The sequence below is a fragment of the Aphelocoma coerulescens genome, chromosome 4A (genome assembly GCF_041296385.1).
Source record: "Aphelocoma coerulescens isolate FSJ_1873_10779 chromosome 4A, UR_Acoe_1.0, whole genome shotgun sequence".
NCBI lineage: Eukaryota > Metazoa > Chordata > Aves > Passeriformes > Corvidae > Aphelocoma > Aphelocoma coerulescens.
In genome coordinates, this window is record NC_091018.1 from 1,293,096 (window position 1) to 1,313,030 (window position 19,935).

Below are 19,935 nucleotides of genomic sequence, written 5' to 3' on the forward strand. Positions count from 1 at the left end.
CTAAATACATGCAGCACGAAGCATGTTGCAGAGCCTGTGGGAAACACTGTCTGCAGTGGAGTTTGCTAATTACAGCAGCTCTAATGGCAGCTTCCCCCCACCCTTCCCAACAGCAAGAGAGATCAAAACCTTTTTTGTTTAAAATATTTACTGTACAGCTTGCAAAGCTTTAATCAACGTAACATGACGTTTCCTTGCAGCAGCCGAGTAATAAATATGCAATTAATAGGGAATTGAAATACACCCATTAGCTGTTTGCAGAGCCTCCACTTCCCACTGTACAAATGCTTTCAGAGCATTTATTGCTCTGCCTACAGTCAGCTGTGCCGCCGGAGCCAGGCGATGGCCCCACCTTGGGCAGGGAGGGGAACGAGGGGTTTCAGAGCAGCTTTGGGACTTTTGGAGTGAGGATCACTCCTGCTCTGGCAGCCACCACAAGCCTGGGTGACACAAGGCGGGCTGGGAGGCGACAGATCCACCCACAATTTGTGTCTCTCCCTCTTGGGAGCTGGGCTTCTGAGACTGTTGGTTTTGCTTCAGCGAGTGACTCTGCACAGTTCACAGGGCCAGGCAGGCTCTTTCCCAGTGGCTGTGTACTGGTTGTACTGGCCTGCTGCAGGGCTGGCGGTGGGTCCTGTGGAGCTGGGGTCATGGCAGGGCTTCTCCTGCACTGGGGTACCCCTTGGGCAGTCTGGCACTTGCTGCATGGGCTACAGCCCTACTGGGTTTGCTCTGCAGTGGCCCACTGGCCAAGTCAGCACATGCTTTCTGCAATTTATAAGCTGCTTTTACAAAATTTAACTTCCCACCATAGTTGAAGCACCATCCTGGCTCTGTCTGAGGGAGCAGGAGACAGCACAGAGGTGACTTGAAGCCCCTTGATAACAAAGAGGTAAAATATACATGGCATAACCACCTCAGAGCATTCTCCAAACTCTTGTCCCACACCTAAAGCCACAGTGTGGGACAAGAGCCTGAACTGAAGCAACAGCCCTGGCAGCTTTGCCCAACAGCCAACAAGCCCCTCGCTGGGCAGCTGACCACATGCCCTGCAGCCACCCCATCCAGCGCTGCTCAGGACTGGGCTGAGTGATGCCCGGGTGGGTGTTGGGGCACTGGAGCTCGTGGAGCTGCTCTGTAACCAGCCAGAGCACCAGCCAGATGCTGCTTCCCAGCAAAGCCTCCCCACTGCACGGGGAGGAGGCGGCGCAGAGCTCTGTGCCTCCCAGCTAAGCATTAGTGAAGCTTTTTAATCTCTCACTGTGGGATTTCTTTTTGCCTCAGCATCGCGCCATAAAGTATTTCAGACAAGGTGACATTTTCTATCTGCATGAAGTGCTTGCAAACAGTGTGAATTTAACTTTTATTGGCCTGATTTAGGGGTATGGGACTGTGCATAAGTCTTGGTCTCTCAACCTATAGCCTTGCACTTTAAGTGATGAATTAGTCAGTAAAATAAACAGGGCATTATCTAGCTGTACACACGTCTGCATCTTCCAAAGAAAATTAAACTGTGTTTGAACGTACAAAAGCTAATGATGGTGAAATCAACTTGGCTATAAATTAACCAAAACTCAAAACTAATCCAGAACTTTCTGAAAGCTTGAAAAAGCTCTTCTCTTGGAGCAGAACGCTTTGCATGTAGAAGGGCAGTGGGTGACCATGCTGAATGGCCTGTGCCACTCTGTCCCTCTGTCAGTCAGGGCGCTCAGCAGTGCACAGGTGAGGTACTGCTGTTCCTGCAGCTCCCACTCCCATCCCCACGTGCCCAGGGAAGGAGATCCATCAGTTACCATCTGCAGCGATCGACAAATGTTGATGTCTTAATGGCAACCACCACACCTGCAGCTGGGTGTGATGGAATACTGATAGAGACATTAGTACCCAGGCTGGTGCTGGGGTTTTGTATTTCATTTAACCCAGAACACAGCACACTGCAATGTATACATTTGTAACTGCTCCCTTGATGGTCTCTCTGGAGTATTATAAAGATTTATCATGTAGTGTTTGGTCAATACTAAATACCGTGAAATGTCAGTAGAGCAGTTCTTGGGACTGCTTGAGCAGTAAATAACAGAATCCTACAATATCCAAAAAGAAATGAGCAGGTGAGCAAGTAACCTTAGAGAAACAAAATGAAACAAACCCAATCCCTAACCTTTAGAAAAAAAAACAAAGCAGGAAGGATTTTATTATTAAGTCTCCTTGACTTTTAATGAGATGTATGAATATTTGTCATTTAGATGCATTGGAAAGCCATTTAGGTCTGGAAATGCTGTGCCATGGTTATGTGCAGGGGTCAGGCATCATATCAAGTTTTCTCTCTTTCTACCCCCATGAAGTCCTTCCACCTCCTGCTCCATGACCCTGTGGCAGCAGCTGTCTTAGGGTTAGAGAGACAGCAGGAGCATCCTCGGCTGCTCCTCTCCAGAAATCTGCCTGAGAAACAGCAGCTGCTTCGTGGGAGGTGGGGGGAAACCCCTTCCCATTGCTGACACGCTTCCTGCTAATCACTCCCCAGCTAATGGGGGGGATTGCTCTGAGAAAACCTTCCAGGATGGTTTTTTTACAGGTCAGAAGTTGGCTACTGCTTAAACATATGTTCCTCTTTCCCTGTCTCTGACTTGCAGAATAGCTGCTAACTAACCAAAAGACAACATGGTGAGCCAAGGCTATTAGTGAATAATAATGCCATTTGCAGGCAGCAAAGGCTGAAAGGCTTCCAGAGCAGTTAGCAGTCTGCAGGCATCTCCCAGAAATGCATGAGCAGAGCTCCTGTGCATCAGCCAAGGAGCAATTATTCTTGGAAAGCACGTCTGCCTCACGCTTTAAAATCTTTTCTAGTGTCTTGTGTTAAAAAAAAAAAAAAAAAATGTGCTGAAAGCAGAGAAACTGGAGTAAAGGACTTTACATGCTGTGAATGAACACAGCTGCAGGTGTGGGCACCTCCTGGCACCTTCCAGCTCCGTGCTGGGTGCCCCATGGCAGTGAGAGCCAGCTGGGGTGAATCCAGGCTGGGCAGCCTGGAGCCTTTCCTGGAGGAGGAGGAGATGACCCCTCTCTGGCCTTCCCAAGAGCAGAGATACAGGCAGCATGCAAAACTCCTCCAAAATTGCATTTTTAACTGCAATTACAATGAACTTCAGCCAAGCAGGCTTGTTTGTTGGTGGTTTTTTGGTTTTTGTTTTTTCCTTTCAGCGTTCTTGTGGTTTTCTTTCCCCCAAACATCTCATTTGTAGCAGAGGATTATATTCCTAATGGGGTCTTTTTGACTGCAGTATTGTACACAGTTCTGCTCTTTAAAGAACTAGCATGGATCCTAACAACTCTCCAGGCAGGAAATCTGGTGGGAACTCTGCTTTCCTGCTTACTGATCTATCGCTGAATTCAGCGATCCCACTGAGCCCATCAGTGCGGTGCCTTGGTAGCAAGTAATGACACAGGGAGCCACCAAAGGACTGTTTTATGGTCCAAACTTGTTAACTTCAGAGAATAATTCTTTTGCAGCATTATTATATTTTTTTGGCAAATCACCGAGATGTTTGCTAGTTTATGCCACGATTTTATTTAACCACTGTAGTGCTATCTTTTCCCTTTAAATTACATTTTTCAGTTCCTGCATGAGACTTATTGTCAACATTTGTGTGTGTTGTTACATCTTTTTTTTTTTCTTTTGGTTCACTTATTTTAATTATGCATTTTATTTTAAGTGCATTGTTTTATGACATCACTTGTTAATTGTTCAATTATCACTCTGTTCCTCTGCTGCTCTGCAGTGTGCAGTAGCCTTGAAGTGCTGTAGAGGCGTGCCACAAAGAGGGGAAACAAAAAAAGGGCCTAAAGACCCAAAGATGCATCGCAGAGAGTTCTGTGCTATTTAATTACATGTTGTTTGACAAGTAATTGCTAAGAACTGAGCTCCTTTGTCAGTATTGCAGAGCGTTTGCAGTGTGCCACCAGGCCCTGGCAGGAGAAGCCTGTGCTCCTGGCTGGGCTGAGCCCATGGCCTGGCAGCAGGGGACACTGGCTTTGCACGCACCCTGACCTGGGGGGTACCCGCTGTCGGGACATTCTCGGGACCAAAAGCCCCTCACGGCACCAAGACACTGCTGTGGGGACTGTGCTAGCTCTGAGAAGGTGCAGGTTAGGGTGCAGGAGGTGCATTAAGGCAGCCCTTCTGAACTCCCTCGGCTCACCTGCTGTTACATGTCCATCCTCTTTAATTTACTTCTACACCAACTTCCCGGCCACATCATGCCTCCCCCCTCTCCTTGCCAGCTCCCCATTACCCTTTGCATCTTCAGTGAGGAGACAGAGCCTGTGGGCTGCATCTCCTGCCATCAGCCCCGCCTGAACTGCAGAAGGAGTAATTAAACCCAGCCTGAAGCCCAAGTGAGGGAGCTGTGGTTAGTTACAGGTGGGATGCTGAGCGCTGTGCCTGTGCCTGCAGGAGCACTCAGGCTCTGACAGATGGATGGAAGGTGTGTTCCTGTCTGCAGGTGCAGATCCAGTGAGTGGCTCACTTTCAGCTTGGAAGGGCAAAGGCCCGTGTCCTCTCTGGCAGAGGAAGGGCTGGCACAGGGCTCGTGCTCCCTGAGCACTCGGCTGATGCAGACCAGGGCAGTGATGCCTTTTCTTGGTCTTAAAATCAAGAGTCAGACACAGTTAGGAGGGAAAAAGGGATTTTACCTTGGTATTTATTTTAAGGATCCTTAGGTGCACATGTCCAGGTCGAATGCACCTCCATGCACACTGTAATGCACACCCCAAAAGATTGGGTATAACATTATAGGTGTTACTAATTAGCAGATCTATCAAAGATTCCCCAATGAGAGGCTCGAGTGAGCCCCCCTCCCCAAGGAACCTTCCCCTGGATGGTTCTATCTTGGTTTACAGGATGTGTTCTGGAGAGGACCTTGGAGCCTGGGGCACACTGATCCCTAACTACGAAGCTTCTAAAATGTTTAATCTCTCAGCTTGACAAGCAAGTCCAAGAATGTAGGGAAAAAGCACTGAGAATACAGAAGTTGTAAAAAGGTGTAACAGGGGTATAAAAGAAAGGCAAAAAATCTTCATGGCATCAGCAGCACTGATGTGCACACACAGTGGTGTGTGCAGGCTGGTGTTGGCGCAGGCGGGTTCTGGGTGACTCCCACCCACTTCTGGGAGACTAAAGAGACTGAGGGAGAAGTGCCCAATTCCTCTCACATGCCCAGCCCAGAGCTGTGTGTGACACATCCTCCAAGTAGCTGTGCACATCCTCTATCATCATTTTTATCAAAGCCAAAGACAGCCTGGTTTTTAACACTAAGCTCTTCATTAGATAGCTCACACAAAGCATGCCAGGTGTACCACGGCATGTCCAGGTACAAAACTCTTTCATTTGCAAATCCATACTGTTTACTAATTTGGGAGGGATGTGTGAGTTGATGGCTCATGTTTCTGTTAGGAATGCAACAGTTTGCAACCCATTTATAACAAAAAGCTGAAAGAGAGCTGAGGATGCTGAGATTCCCATATATTGCTGCAGTTTCTCACTTGTTTTACAGTAATTTGATGTTGCCTGAACACAGTAGTCGACCTTTTTTTAACTCCTGCTTGCAGGGTAGAACAGCAGGGATGATAAACCTTATGCTTTGCTAGTTCAGAAATAGCACACATCAGTGAGAGCAACCAGGGCTGCACCACGGGAGAGAGGGGTAGTGGCAGCACACAGCACTACTGACTACTGAGGTTTAATACATATACAAGAAAAGCATATTGCCTGCCAGAGAAATTGCATGTTGGCCTAAAAGGCTGCTTAGGCTTAGTTTGCTCTCAGACCCTGGGTCATATCTAGTTTTACATTCTTTCTCTCCTGCAAAGCGTGTTCATTTTAGAGCTCTGAATTACTCAGAATCCTCAGAACCTGAAATGGAGACTTTCATGGGCACCATGATGGTCCTGCTCCACCTGGAGCTGGCACTGGCAGAGTCTGCATCAGCTGACCACAGGTTCAGGTTGCTGTTCTTTCCTAAAGGCAAAACTTGCATCTCACAATACCCTGAAAAACCTGTGAAATAGTTAATTAAGGTGGAAAGGCAAACACAATAAGTGCATGGAGGGAAAATCCCACTCTGGCCAATCAAAATTGCATTTGTGCCCTAAACTCGAGAACAAAAAAAATTAAGAGTAGCAGTGACCTTGTGTCATGTGCAGCCTTGCTGTGCCTGGGCTGTGGAGGGCCAGATTTGTTTTTAGGGCAACAAAGTCCTGGCGAAAGGTAAACCACAGCACAAGGGGCATAGAAACAAAGAAAGTAGCACAGGATGAAAGCAGCACTCAGAGTCATCTGGGTGCTGGAGAGCATCTGCCTGTGTGTATCTAGAGGGAAACAAAACACGAGAGATTGCTCTGAAGCAGCCACTGGATGTTCATTGCACAGAAAGGACTGGGACAAATGAGAACATGGCTGCATTTTCAGCAGGCTGCGCACGTGTGTGACTCTCACAGTGACCACAGACCTCAGGAACAGTGGGTAAGTGCCTTCCTTTGAGTGAACTGCATAATCTGTTTCCAAAACCATGAAGCCCAACTTCAGTGATCACAGGGATTTTGCCTGATTAAAGACCAGAATAAATTCAGACTCCAGGTTGTCTGGCTGTTGTAGCAGCAAATGTGGGAAAAAGGGCCTTGGGCTATTTTCCTTGACATGGAAAACTTACATGACAGATCATTTGATGTGTTGATTCTGTTTTTTAAACATTGCCTAGCACAGACAGCAGAGCTGGCTGCAGCTCAGCGTCAGCTCTGCCCTGCACAGCCCAACTCCTCTGCCTCGCAGGGCAGGAGCTGTGCCCGGCCCCAGCCTCTGCTGGCACGGACTGTGCTCCCACAGGGCAGCAGCATCTTTCCTCAGGTGTCCTCCCCACATCCAGCACAAGTTAATAATAATCCCCGTGTTCCTCCATGAACCATCTACCTGAGCACAGCCAGCCTCTGGCACAGCTTGGTGCTAGTGCTGTAACAGTAATGGCTCTCCCCTAATGTGCTGCCACCAACTAGAAATGCTCCACAAATTATCTCACCTGGCTCCAGTCACATCTCCTCTCCTTGGGGGGCGGCTGGGTGGACAACCCTGCAAGATCCATGGTCCCAGATGACCCCAAAACCTTTGTGGCACGTTCCAGAGGAAGCCCTGCGTCCCCCTCTGCCTGTCATGCGGGGATGGGAACTGTGGTACCATCAGCATCTCACCCCCTCCACTGCTGAGCCCTCACGGGGAGTGGTGAGCAGTCAGACAGACAGACAGCAGATAGACACAGAGATGGAGCATCACTGCCTCTGGGGCTCATTGTCATGTGTGACACCCTGGGAGGGAAGTTTTCATGCTGGGGAACCTTGCTGAGGCCATTCCACATTTCATGTGTGAGAGGAGATGTTCTGAGGGAGGAGTTTCTTGGGAGACTTCAAGTAGCATTTGGCTGGTGGGACCTCTTTTACTGGTGCTGGTGTGTGACTAGGACAAACATGAGCCTGACTGTCAGGTCCTGAGAAGAAATATGCTCAGAAACAGGAAAAAGATTAAACCATATTTTCTGCTTTGTCATTGGTTTTGTAAATAGTTTTAAAAGCAAAAGCAATCCTAAATCTTCAAGGTTGAACCTTTGGTTTTGTCAGATTTTCCTTTCAACACCAGCACTTCAGAGCTTGTGGACACACCTTTGCAATTACACCAAAGGGCAGTGCTGAAGTGCAGAGACAGATGAGACTCTTCCAGTTGGAAGAATTCTCCAACCTGTGCTTCCTGACAGAGGCAATGGGAGATGGCAGATGGTAGGTGGCATTTGTTTATCAAAACAAGAACTGTGGGATCTCTTGGGGTGCTGGTAAAACTATACAGCCGAAGTGAGAAGTTGTCTGTGTGCCCTTATCAGGTATTTCCTCTGGACTAAAAACTGCTCCTGCTTGGTGCAACTTGCAGAGAAAATGTATTTAGCCAAGGAGAAGCAATAGGAAGGGCATCAGTCTTGTGCTGAGTTTGAAGGTAAAGTCACCAGGGCTGCCACACCTCTTACCATCACCAGGAAGCCCAGAGCTTTGACTCCAGAAACCATCACTGAGGGTTGGAAGGGCATCCATGTCAGGAGCTAACACCAGCCCCTCTGAGAACCTCAGTTCCAGCCATTTCAGATCACACTTTTTCATGTGCTTTCCTTGTGCTCAGGTCTGTGGCAGCCAGAAAGTGGTGTCATATTCTGTCTTTAATATCTAAAATATTCAGACTATTTGACTAGAGAGGCTGTGGACCTTTTGGGTAGGTTCTTATCCACACATGAATATCGCCAAGCTCTCTAAGAATATTCAGGTTTTCCAGCCTTTACAATGTCTAACACCATCCCTGTTTTGTCCTAGAAAGAAAAATTAATCCAATTTATTCCCTGTATGCTCCAAACTCCCAAATACTCAGGGTAGCCACAGCAGAAAGATGAGGTGCTCATGATGCAGCACAACTGCAGCATCCTCATGGGAGGTACCTGAACACTGGAGGTGCGTGCTTCTCACAGGGAGTAGTGTGAATTTGCAGGGGTTTCTCCTAGAGTTGTACTGTTTTTGGCTGCTTTCTTCAGTGGAAAACACTGAGATGGTTGGGCAAGAAGCAAAGTGCTCCACGTACCAAGGCAGATGTGCATCCAAACAGATGTGGTCATTCTGCCACTGGGGTAAAGCCAGAGCAGCTTTAGGATGAGAATGGAGATAAATTGGAATAAAAAAAAGGTATGGGAGGAGAACTGGAACCCTAATGTTGCTTTTTCATTCAAACTGATCTGTACACATGTCACACAGTTGGATGTATGAATAGTAAATTATTCTATTCATTTCTTACTCTTGATGAACAGTAAATTCGTCTAATAACATTTACTGTTCAATTCATTGATTGTCAGAGGGAGATTAGAGGCAAATAGCTTTTAAGTCTTTCCAGCTGCAAACATTAGAGTTGTCTAAAGTTATGATTTTTGACTGTAATTAGCTGCAGCTCTGCAGCATCCCCCCTCCAGCTCTGTCCCCACAGCGCAGGCACAGCCCTGGCCCCTGCCCAGCTGTGCTCTGCCAGCCTGTGGCAGCAGGGATCCCAAAGATCACCTCATCCAGGTGAACTCTTGCAGCTGTTTGACAAAGCAGGTAACAAAAATCAGTGTTTTTAACACACATTTACCCGAATGGCTTCACAGCACCGCACAGCAAGAACACTGGGGAGCGGAGAGTAGTTCTGAGAGCTGTGGGGCTGGGGGCTGTAGGCGTGGGTGTGTTTGTGTGTGTGTGTGTGGGGGGTCAGGCTCTGCCATGGCATGAAAAGCCTCGCTCTTCTGTGTCTGGAGGGTCTGAAGTGCTCTCACTCACAGGAGGGCTCCCTGAAGCTGCAGCACTGACACCTGTGGAATACAAGTGTAGGAGTGGGGAGAACAAGGCCCATAAAGCAGCAGAGGAGCCAGGCCGACTGCAGATGGATGCCTGCCTTGTACCTGTGTGCTCCTCTTTGTCATCCTGCTGCCCGTGGGACTCAGCCCTATCTGTGTGAAGGCGCTGCTGGCTATTTAACAGGCACAGAATTACTTGTAGCCAGGAGAAACCATAAACAGCAGAATCACTTCAAACCCTGCCACAGCTTGGAGGTGTTTATTACCTTTATCTACACCCTGCCCCCCTTTTCTTTCACGAGACTAAAGAAGTAAATAAAAGTAGCCTCCTCTTGCTATGCTAGTCAGGCTTTCTCTCTGTTAGAGACCTGCTGCTGCCAGCTGCGGGTGGGCTGAGACGCCGGTGTTGGAGAAACCATCCTCCTGCCTGTGCCAGAGCCCTGCTGAATCACAGAGCCCCAGGATGGTTTGGAGCACCTTCAAGATCACCTTCATCCAAGCCCCTGCCATGGGTGGAGACACTTCAACTCAACCAGGCTGTTCAAAGCTTCATCTAACCTCTCCTTGGACACTTCCAGGGGTTGGGCATTCACAGCTTCTCTGGACAACCAGTGCCAGAGCCCCAGCCCCCTCACTGGGAAGAATTTCTGCCTAATATCTAACCTAAACTCCCCTCTTTCAGTTTAAAGAGGGTTACCCCTTGTACGACCCCCAAAGTGGGGGTAATTCCCTTGTCCTGTCACTCTAGCTCCTTGTAAAACGTCCCTCTCCTGTTGTCTTTTAGCCCTTCTAGGTCCTGGAAGGGGCCCTCAGGTGTCTCTAAGGGATCAGCCTGGCTGCCCAGCACTGCTGCTGCAGCTGGAATGGCACAAGGAGCTGCTGGGGAAGCTCAGGTGAGGTTCCTGGCCCTGGCTCCTGGCATGGCAGGGCTGGCACGGGCAGCCAGCCCCGGTGCTGGCAGCGCCGCAGGGATGGGTGGACACGCTGTGGGCACGGGCAGCCGCTGGGACAGATGGGGCTGGTTCAGCTGTGGAGATGCAGCTTCTGCTTTCTAAGCATGTGGGCTGTAAGCAGCAGTAAGCCACCACTCACCATATTTCAGGGAAATTAGTTTTCATCAGAAAATGGAAATCTGTTAAAACTCACTGTGTGCAAATAGTTGATTTTGGGTGAAATATTCCACTGGGGAATCTGAGACGATGTTTTACTGACTTGGACCACGCCGGGGCTTGGTCTATATTTAGCTCTCGCTCACCTGGGCTGCTGGCAGTTGCTGTGAGAGCTCTGTGTTCCAGGCCTGGTGCTGGCCCTGCTGGGCTGACTCATGGCCAGCGCTGGGCGCGATGCGAGGGCAGCTCGGGAGAATGGGACCTCAACTCCAGCAAAGGCAAACAATACCTCAGCTGCAGACAGGGATTAATGTCAAAGCAAGATCTTATTAAAGACAAGGCTTCTAATTTAAATTTCTCTGGGTGTTTGCTCATTCCTTTTTTTGCTCCTCTCCTTCCCACAGAACGACCCAGAGTAATGACAAAATATCAGAACTTGGGGGAACTGGAGTTGTGACTGTTTGGATGGGGCTCATTTTAAAAGCTTTACTGTTCAGGCCTTTCTTATCCTGAGGTTTTCAAACAGAAATATACACACACCTTAACAACAAAAGGCTATAATGACTGCATTGTCACCAGATAAAACTGTACTAAAAATAAATAAATGCTGCAGTTTAGCATGATTCAGTAGGCAGGGCCCCTATTATTCTTCCACCATTCAAAGGAAGATTCAGTTCCAGCATAATACACTCCATCTCTGTAGCAACCCTCATTCGACTGGGGCTTCTTTCAGAGTTTCTCTCTGCTCATGAATGCAGACACGGGTTAAGAACAACCACGGGTGAGTGTTGTGGTCACTGATGCATGTTTTTAAGTGGCAGGACACAGTGAAGAATCTTGGTTTAAGTGTAATAAAAGTGAGGTCCCGATTTGTTAATGAGGAGCATTGTCTGCTGCAGACACTAATTTCACTACAGGGTGCAGTCTTCAAACTTTTCATTCTAATTAGAATGCATTTCCATATCCTTTATCAATTTCTTCCCTTATTGAAATCTTCTCAAATGACCTTTTTTTCTTCACTTATGACTCATCCCAAGATTTTTATTTTTCCCAAAACAATCATTCAGATGCAACTGCATTTTTCCAGTAAACACGTTAAAAAATAAATGACCTTGCCAGCTCATGCCTACACAGTGGGAGAAGGGCATTAGCAGTGCAGAGGCAGCTACTAATAATACATGGGAAAATTAAGTATGGGAGAAGACCGTCTTCTTCTAATTCCTTGAGCATTTAATTTCCAAATGCCCTGCAGTAGAATGTGTCTCGAGTAGGAGCTTAATGGCTACCAATGGAGTTCCAGCAGTGGGAAAACAAGTCCTGACAGAACAAGGGGCATTTTATGCGCACAGGAAAATAGGTTATCTGCTAAGGAGGCTTTTTTTATTTTATTTATTTCCTTCAGTCCTCCACAACTGTGTCCAGTTCCAATTTTTATAATAAAGTAAACTATTAACTCAAGTTGACGAATTGGCTGGTGTTGGTAATAGGCTTTCAAAATGATTAGTGATATATACTCATTACCCAAATTAAAAAGCCATATTAAAAATAAGGAGAGGAAATGTAGCAGCACTATCAAAGTAATAATTTCTATTTAGTGCATATCTTTCCTGAACTTTGGCAAATGTTGAATTATGCAAGACAAACACTAATCTGAAAGCATTCTAATTAATGATGGTATTTCTTTGCTGTCAAATTAAACCCAACACATTCACAGTGCATCTGACTTAAAGGTTATCACAAGTTCTTCACACTTTGGGGAAGACTGTAGATGTGTTTGAAAATATTATACCCATACACAAGTTACCAGGCTTGAGACATTCTTCCCTTGCCTTTCCTTAATGGGAAAGACCTATATAACTCAAAGTTCACCCAAAATAATAATAATAATAATAATAATAATAATAATAATAATAATAATAATAATAATAATAATAATAATAAATAATAATGATAATAATAATGGTAATAATAATGGTGGTAATAATGGTAATAATAATGATAATGATAATAATAATAATAATTTTTAAAACACAGGGATGAGTATCTTGACATCAATTAATCACAGTGTTTGTAATTCAGTGTTTGCCATAGTTTTCACCAACTAACAGTATCAAACAAGTGTTTTCCCCTTAAAGAGGCTTTATAGATGAGAACACATTTACAAAACTTCTTTCAGAATACAGCAATAATCAGACGGCTAATTAAGCACAATGAAAATAATGAAAATGCTGAGCTTTTGAGTTAAAGACCTGTCCAGGCTGCAACATCATTTTTGTTTTGTTATTATATGCAGAATGCTAATAAAAAATATAATTAAAAAAAAAAAAAATCACATCAGTGATTTGCCAGAGTGAATGTAAATGTCAAAAATGCTAATGCAGAGAAGCTGTCAGGAGTTTAAATAGATTTTTCACTGACTTGCCGTTCTTAATTATAGCTCAGCACCCTGTACAGGTTAAAAAAATGCTGGGTTCCTTCGAAGCAAACTGTGAGCTCCTTACCATCTCGTCAAATTCTCCTCTTTCTTTCAAATGGATCAATCAGATGCCAACACATAACATTTTTCATTTACATCTTTTCTTAATCTTCCTTATCCACTGCAATTATAGTTTTACCCAAACCTATCCTGAAGGGGATAGAAGAGATTTCATGGAAGAAGCATAATTGGCAATTGAGCTTGCTCTTTTCGTGGGCTTCTTTTATGAGAAAAGATAACGTTTTGTGTGGTAGAAATTCAGCACTTAAATTAGGGAGTATGCTGGCTACTTAGTTAAATAATCTAGAATAATCAGGTCAGGAGGGAATAGCACATAGCTTTCACTTAATGTTTTGTATTAATTTTTCAGATAATGTAATTCCACGTACTACCCAAGCATTCAAGAGTGCATCAGAAAAGCGCTACGAACCGGAGGATTGACAAGTTGCTAATCCAATCCTCTGACAGTCACAGGGTGCCATGTAAAAGAGATCCTTTGTTCTTTAAGAGCTGATTGAGTTCCATTAGTATCCATATTCAGAGCCCTGGGCACAATATTAATGCTAATACCGTTGTTACGGAGATGGAAGGCCGTTAAGAATGAACAATAATCAGCTCACAATATCACTGGACATATTCATGCAGCTTGTACTGGGGTGAGATGCGATAGCTCTAAACCTTTCTAAAGAGAAAACGAAAATCCAATTAACATCTTCTGTGTAAACCTCCTCGGCTACTTTCACTGGAGATGACCTTGGGCAGCTGTGTTGCAATTTTGCCAAAACCTCAATTATGTCTTGAATTCAAAGGTGTTGTTGGGTTTTGCCCAAACAGAAGGCCTGGCCCTGCAGCTCACCTCTCATGCTGGGGAAGACTTGCTCACAGAAGTTCCCTCAGCAGCCTTTGGCATGCTCTGAGCTGAGCCGTGGCACAGACGGGCTTCAGGATTGACACGTCCTTGGGGATGTCCAACCCAAGCAGTGAGAAAAGTTCTTTCCTCCCCTCTCCCACCTCCTGCCAAAGTCCCAGCTCTTAGGTCACAGAATGGTTTAGGTTGGAAAGAGCCTTAAAGACCACCTAGTTCCAGACCCCAGCCATGGACATAACCTGATGTGGCTTTCCTGGGTACGGTGGGTGGTGAGCCCTGGCCAGTGGTCAATCACACTGTGCTTGAAGGATGTGGTGAGAGTAGGAGATGCTCCAGGTGCCCTCTGCTCTAGCCCAAAGGAAATGGCAGCCCAGACCTTGCAGCCCAGTTCCCTGGACCCAAGGGTAGTCCAACCTGTGCTCAAAGGAAAATCTGCTCCTTTAGAGCAAAGGTTCCTTGCAATCAGTTTGAATTGAACCTAGAAAAATCCTAATTATGAGCAAAATTTAGCCTGACGGGACAAAAATAAGGAGTATTTAATCTGGGACAGGACAGGAATTGACCTGCACTCAGTGCCCAAGGTAGGGTGAAGAAGCAATGGCTGTGGAAGAACTCACAAAGAATTTATTTTTTATGTATTTTACTGTCCTGCCCACTCAATATTTTTTATTAAGCCAGGAAGCAAGGATAAGTTTCCACAGCCTGCTCTCCATATCTCTGCTTCTCTGACAAGCAGCTTGCAACGAGACTGGCAGATATTGAACCCTCCTCTTGGTAACCACACGGCTCAAGGCTTCCGTGGGCAACATCATCCATCGCCAGGTCTGGGCCTGATCACCACGAGCAGGATTCTGCAAGAAGTGAGGATCTAGATGGAAAAAAGCACATTCATTCCCAGGCAGCATGGACAGTTTCTGGACATAAAGCTTTTCCTTCTCCTGACTGTACAATCCACGGGGAAAGAGGTAAAAGACTTGTTACTGGCCGTGCTAATGCCACTGAGATGTTCAACATGAATTGTAGGTTGTCTTCAACCTGAGTCTTTGTTGCAGCTGCTGTCAACACCACAAGTGAAGATCCCAAAATATAAAGCATTTTGAACTCTTTCTTTTCATTTCCTTTTCACTATACCAGGATGATACTGCCTTATCTCAAAGACACACTTGCATACTTGCACTCCATAATGGAGAAACAGCACTACATACAGGTCCCTAAAAGTAAACACTAAATTCTGTAAATCTTGCATATAATTAGAAAGATTCTTCTGCATTTATTATTTTTTTTTCCCCAAGGCTGTTACTGCTTGATTTGGCTGTCATTTGTGTCACTTCTATGGGAAGGTTTTCTATGCTAGAAAGGGAAAATCAGAACAGCAAGCTAATAACTTGTTACAACAGGGAGATTTAAGGTAGAAAATAATGAAGCAGAGCTGCTGACAGCACTGTGGTGGCTGTACCTCCTCCTTAAGTGGAACAGGTCAGACCCTTTGTTTTAGAGGGTCTCTTTTGTGAAAAACCAGCACAAACCTTGCACCTGAAGGACACAAACATCAAACTTCAGACTGCAAAGGAAACAGCTTCCCTGTAAATATCCCCAGCCCAAGACCAACAAATCAAATTCAGTCTCAACTTTATAATTTTTATTTAATTTCCTACTATATTAATTTTCACCATTTGATTTCACTGATCTGTTGAGTCCATTTCAGCTGTGGCCTTTATTCGATTGCTTAATTGGCTTAGCGAAGCCTGGATGCACCAGCTCTGCAATGGGCTTGCTTGGTTTCTGTGTGTTGCCTGCTTGTTCTTTCTTGTAAGAGCTACAAAAAATAAACAGAACTTATTTCACATAAAATGGTGGTCCAGCTTGGGAATCTCGGGGCAAAGATAATCTCAGGTATATGGAAGGCAGTCTCTAGACTGGTTTCATCTTACCTTGTTCAGCTCTGGCACTGTTTGAACGTTGGCATGTGCCCCTCAGTACAACTGCCCAGCTTGAGATCAGTGTCCAGGCACAGCTTGGCTGGGGCAGGAGCTCTCATTTGTGGGGCTGTTCCTGCTGGTAGAAGCAGAGTAAGGAGCAGCTGGTGGCAATACCTTCTGCAGAGACAGTGAAACTTTCCCGTATGCTCCACTACCATCCTCACACCTGAGCGAACCCAGCCCCTGCTGCCGCTGGGATTTCAGCATGCTGATGCAATGCGCTGGCATTTCTGAGTTTGCTTCATTTGCATTTAAACAATCAAGTGTTTTAATTAAAATGCATAAACGAATCATCCAGCAGAAGCCCTATCTCCCATGTTATTTATTTTTTATATTAAACCTTCAATTTGATGGATAAGCAGTGCCATTGGTCATTTCTGCTAAAATGATCCCATCAGCAGTGAAATATTTGACAAATCTGATGTTAAATTTTTCATCTCTAGCTTTCAGCACTTGTGGTCCATTGAGATAAATAGTACAGCTCACACTTTTGATCTATTCTTTGAAGCTCTCTGGGACCAGCTCTCTGTTAAAGAGGGAGAGGCCCAGGTCAGGGGATGGTTTGAGATCCAAACAGTGCACTCCTTATGGCTCTCGGGCATGGCCCAGCACACCCGCAGTGACGAGAGTGTCCTTTCCTTCTTCAGTGTGTTCCATCTGTGACAACTCTCGCTTCTTTCTCCACAGGGACAGAATTCGTGGGTTGGGCACTGATCTGTTGGTAAAACAGAAAGTAATGTGGACTTGGACCTAAGTGAAACCCATTTTATGATTTTTTAAAAAATTATTATTTTTACCCTGTAACAGTGGTACCTGCAGTCATCACAGAAGATCCTCCTCCTTCTGGAACACACTACTTTGCAGCATGGCACATTTAACGCCAAGGAAAGTAATTTGTCCCAAGAACTGCATCCTACAGAGAATACAGCAGAAAACACTCTGCTGGTAGCTTCTCTCGGAGGATTACTGTAAAACTAAGCTAATAACAATGCAACATTCCTTCAAAAACTGAAATCTTGCTCACATGCTAAGAAGCTGTAAGAGTAACAGCATCATCTGGTGGCTTCTGCCACAAAGAATGGATTAATTGATTTTTTTTTGTTGTTCTACTTTCATTTAAATTCCTCATATCTCAGGTGAGGCCAGGTCCTGAAGGAATGTGTGAGAGGAAAAACAGACGGAAAATGAGAAAAATGAGAGAAGGTAATAATGAAATCCTCAGCTATACTGAAACATTAAACTGCATCTGAATATCTCAGATCTTTTTAAAAGGATTTTTTAAAGAACATTGAAAAACACCATGCTCATTGAAGTCAAGCTTCATTTACGGCAATGCCAGATGGGTTGGGATTTTCGAAGCATACATTAAGAGCAGGAACGATGCTGCTAAAGGCCTTGAACCTTAGATAAGGATTGGTATAAACCTCCACAAAATCTTAAGACAATTCCTTTTCATCATTTCTTTTGTAAGTGCCAAATCAAATCCTTCCAACTCCTCCTGCACCTTCCTTTTGGAATTCCTGTTATTGATCCTCTTAACACTTGGAGAGGTGGTGTGTAAAAATGAGATGAACATGTATTAGTTTGCAAAAGGGTTTCCACTGTGCAGAAGTGGAATAATTATGAGAGTAAAACAAGCTAATCCACCACAGCTTACATTTGTGGTTAGTGCAGTACCAGAGGCTGAATGAGCCTGCCTGAGGTATTAAACCGCCCCAACATCACCGGGCTGAAGTATTCCCAGAAATGTCCAAGGGCCCCCGTAAGAAGTTTCCCACAACCCAGACGAAGCACAAGGGCCATACTAGCCTAGGGAACTCAACGACTTCAGGATTAGTTGTTGCAAAAGCTTATTAACAAGGCAATAACATGAACATTTTTCCTTCTGGCTTTATTGGTGCGCAGTGTCTGTTTTGCAGTCATATAGTTTCTGTCCTATCCTTGGCAGTTGTCTTCTTTGTTGTATTCTTACAAAGAGAGAAATATCAAAACATTAATTTAAGCTGTCACAATGCAAAGGGCTGACAGTCATATAAAGAATTATCATTGTGGCAGAGAATGGAGACAAGTTAGTGAAGGAAAATTAAAGTGACTAGCTAAACAGAACCAAACTTCTTGAAAAATCTAGGATATTGCCATGACAATTCAAATAGCTCCAACTTTTTCTTTTTGTGTTTTTCAGCCCTTTCCTACACAGACTATTATCAATCTGATGGGGAAAAGAAAGAAAAAGAAATCACTTCATATGTATTCTAGTTTTAGTGAAATATGTATTTCAAAAGGGAAGATTCATCCTGTACCAGTTTGTGCAATAAGATAAATTGCAACTAACATCAATCATTGTAATTTTCCATAATTGTAGAAGTCAGACTGACCAAGATTACAGCCTGTCTAATCCTTCTTGCTAATGCATACAATATAGAAATGTTTCTTTGTCCTATCCAGGTCTCTTCTGGAAAACAAAAAGAATTCCTTCTTTACCAAACAGTAAGACTCCTGCAGGTGGTGGCTCAGGGTATCAAATTGCTTTGTATACTCCTAAGAATAATTTTAATTAGTTTACAAATAAGAAAAGAAAGAGACTGGTGAAAAGAAGAAAATAACCACTTCACTCCTGTGTTCTGCTTTTCGACTGTAGCTCTTGGGACATTTTGCTCTGTCTCTGAAGACAGCAGGAGAATGAGACTCTCAGGGTGCACGTCCATGCCCAGCAAGCCAGACCGCTGCACTCTGGCTCGCTTTCTCTGGGAAAGAAAATCAATGGACTCTTCTTCATAGGGCAAGTTTTCAGCAGGGAGAACAACACTTATCTGTGCTCTGGCCTCTCATCATAAGCTGCCCTCCTCATAAGAGGAGGATGGCAGGAATTTAATGCAAAGAGCTGGTGAAAGTCCACATCCCACCTTGCACACGAATGTCCGCTCCTTCCAGCGATGGCGCCCGCGGGGTGAACTAAGGCAGTCGGCAGCGCAGTGGCGAACAGATCGGATTACTAATGAAGCAGGAGTCCACAAGATTGCTTCATACAGTCTAAAGTCATAACTAATTCCCAAACACACAAGCAATCACTGAGTTTGCTCAGCTAGCACATCAAAACCTGAGCAGAACACCAAAGGCTGAGCAAATCAGTCTTCCCAAGGTGGATGAATGAGAGGCTTACATGAGTAATGCCAACGGGACAGAGGCACAAAACTCCCTGTGGATGTAAGGACATAAGATCCTTTCCACTTGTTCATCATCCTTACCTGTCCTTAAGCGCTGTAATCCTGGAATTAGGCAGGCAGGCTGTTTGGAAGCTCCACAGTAGGTTGTGTGTATTTGCAGCAGCAGCAGCCACTCAGTTCAATCAATGCCAAGCCCAAGGTGCCAGCACTGCCTGCCAGAGCAGGCTGGCCAAGGCCTGGTGTGGCCCTGAAGGGCTGGACCCTCTGCACGGTGAAGCCACACCTAAAACATTGCAGAAAAAAAACCCAGGGAAGGACTGCAACGCTATTATTCTCCAAATAAATCAGATGTACATTATGAGTTGGGAAAGCAGACAAGAAAACACTTAGAAATGTAATAAATGTGAATAGCTGCAGTTACACAAAACGTAGCTTCATACCTCTAATTGTATCAATTATTTTTTACGATTGTGATCTCAAAGATGTTAAGTCTTGCTAAGAAGATGTATTTGCAAATCACTTTGATTACCATGAATAGTGAGAATGTGTTTAAAAGCTTCTGCATATTCACTTTGGCCCTCTGATCCCCCTTTGCAGCATCCTGAATCAGCTGGCAGAACACTAGGCTCTTTAGACACTTCTACTTGAAGCATTCAGACAATCCTGGAATTATCTGGGTTACTCAAATGGAGAGCCTTTGTCTAAGCTGTCTTTTCACTGATCCCAGGGCTCTTATGACTGATTTTGATTTTCACATTTTTCTCTCTCTCTCATTTTTTAATCAGATATGTTTTACTGTGAGGAAGCATTTGACCATTTACTACTGTATTCTAAGAAATAAGCCTCCTACACCAAGCATTCAAGGTAATTTCATTTTTGCAATAGAAGGTATAATTGAAGAATCATATTTTCAATGTAAGATACTGTCTAAAACTAGTCCC

General features: G+C 44.9%; 1 long non-coding RNA gene across 1 annotated transcript in view; it reads right to left on the reverse strand.

Moving 5' to 3' along the window:
- Positions 1 to 15,418: 15,418 nt before the first annotated feature.
- Positions 15,419 to 19,935, reverse strand: part of LOC138110298 (uncharacterized) — a 315,688-nt gene continuing 311,171 nt past the window's right edge. Inside the window, exons 4-7 of the long non-coding RNA XR_011150860.1 lie at positions 19,076 to 19,277; positions 16,644 to 16,743; positions 15,783 to 16,545; positions 15,419 to 15,667 (exon numbers count right to left, since the gene is read on the reverse strand). This is a non-coding gene — a long non-coding RNA (uncharacterized lncRNA). The remainder of the gene's footprint in view (positions 15,668 to 15,782; positions 16,546 to 16,643; positions 16,744 to 19,075; positions 19,278 to 19,935) is intronic.